The sequence below is a fragment of the Manis pentadactyla genome, unplaced genomic scaffold, assembly GCF_030020395.1.
Source record: "Manis pentadactyla isolate mManPen7 unplaced genomic scaffold, mManPen7.hap1 scaffold_488, whole genome shotgun sequence".
NCBI classification, from domain to species: domain Eukaryota; kingdom Metazoa; phylum Chordata; class Mammalia; order Pholidota; family Manidae; genus Manis; species Manis pentadactyla.
In genome coordinates, this window is record NW_026644874.1 from 67,501 (window position 1) to 69,450 (window position 1,950).

A 1,950-nucleotide genomic window follows, 5' to 3' on the forward strand; every position below is an offset into this window, starting at 1 on the left:
GGTGGGCGGGGGTTGTGAAGCCCAAAAGGATGAGACGGAGTCGGTGCACAGAGAGACAGGACACAGAGTCAGATGGAGGTGATCTCCCGACAAAGTGCCGATGACAGCTTTATTTATACCATTTTGCACAAGGATATGAATATTTTTTTTTCTGTGGATTAATTGGTATAGACAATTGATTGATAGGTATGAGCAAGTTTTTCTTCTTCTTCTTCTTCTTCTTTCTGATCTAGTCATGGTTGGTCAAGTGTTAGACAGGTGATCATTTTTCTGTTCCTTGACAGAAACTTTTCCTAGCAACGTGGACTCTGTTGTGTTTTACGTTTCTATGCGACGCGGTTTCTAAGTGCATGGGACCACCGTAGGAGCTTGCAGTATGTAGCAGCGACTACGGAGTCTATCAGCTTAGGGTGAAATTCAGGTCACCTACTGCCACAGTGAGCTAGGATTCTTTCTTTCCCACAAAAATATTCTTACAAGTTTTAATAAATTTATAATCAATCTAAAATCATAAACTCATATCTTCATTATACACCCCTCTGCAGGGCACAGTAAGCAGCAAACTACATTTCCCCTTCCTCTGTGTGGATACCGACATCTCCCTGACATAAGACACAGGTCGCCATGACTCCACTACCGAAGGGACTAAACAAGTTCTTACATGGTGAACGATGCAAGGGCATTCATATCATAGAAACTATTTCTGTGTGTTAACTATAAACAATCAAGTCAAGTATGATGTACGATTATTCTTTTTTTTTTTTATACTTGATATGTAATTCTAATAAAATATTGACGTAGTAGGTAAATGCAAGAGATAGATAGAAGGAAGGCATGATTGAGTGCGGTAAGAGAGCAAGTGTCGATGATCAGGTTTGTGCCTATAGACTAGGTCTTAATCCAAACCAGACGAGGGCAGCAAAACATCCAAGGTTGCAGAAGGTTTCTCTCAACCCTGGGGGGTGGGGGGAGGGGGGAGGTTCTAAGCCTCCCCTCTGTTGGTCCCCATTTTCTTGCCTGCCGGCCCCCCTGCCTACGACCGTGCCTGTCTTAGGTTGTTCCTCCCTTGACGAATCTTACCCGTCTCTGGCTAGCCAGCCATCTTCCGGGGCCATACAGGGAGATGTAAAGCTGGTAAGTGAGAGAGAAGCCATATTCTTGGAAAAGGTTAGCTTTTTCCTTCTTGGCAGATGTATGCCCTGTGGCTTCCAGGCCCAGCACTTGTCTTGCAGTATCTTTACTTCTTGAAAAATTATGGGATTTGTTGATTTCACGTGTAAGGCACAAATGCTAGTCAAGGGCTGTCATGAGGGAGGGAGGGAGGGAGGGAGGAAGGAAGGAAGGAAGGAGGGAGGGAGGGAGGGAGGGAGGGAGGGAGGAAGGAAGGAAGGAAGGAAGGAAGGAAGGAAGGAAGGAAGAAAGAAAAAAAGCTAATAGAAGTAGCAGAGGGAAGGAAGAAAAGATGAGAAGATTGATGAAGTGTCAGACAGGGTTATTCAAGTCAATATTCTCTCGTAACTCTATTTCTATAAAACTCTCCATCACTAGTTTCACTAGCATGGTAACAATAAAAGGGGGGTATTCTCAGTGGAAATGGGGTGGTCAATGTTTGACTGACGGTAGGTTTCGGTACTTTATGCTGAGATCGCCATTGGGCCCCGGCGTGTTCCGTTCTTCAGGAGCACTGTCCTGAAAAGCTCCTGGGAAACTTATGTTCTCATCCTTTCCACACTGCTCGGCAGAGGTTAGTTAACCCTTAGCGAAAAGGCAGGTCAAAGCAAGGCCAAGAGTATAATAAAAAAAAAGCGAAATCAAGGTGGGTAATAGGGGGAGCCGGCTGCAAAGGCCCCTGCTTCGTGGGGGTCTTCTTCCAGCCTGAGTTTTGCTACACAGCTTGAATGGCATGGCTCCCTCAGCCACCCCTTTCTCCAACTTGCTCTCTTTCAATAA

The 1,950-nt window shown here is 45.3% G+C and overlaps 1 long non-coding RNA gene across 1 annotated transcript in view; it reads left to right on the top strand.

Annotated features, from left to right (window-relative positions):
* LOC130682422 (uncharacterized) overlaps positions 1–675 on the top strand; it is a 1,836-nt gene extending 1,161 nt beyond the window's left edge. The window contains exon 3 of the long non-coding RNA XR_008995629.1: positions 546–675. This is a non-coding gene — a long non-coding RNA (uncharacterized LOC130682422). The remainder of the gene's footprint in view (positions 1–545) is intronic.
* The last annotated feature ends 1,275 nt before the right edge of the window (positions 676–1,950 follow it).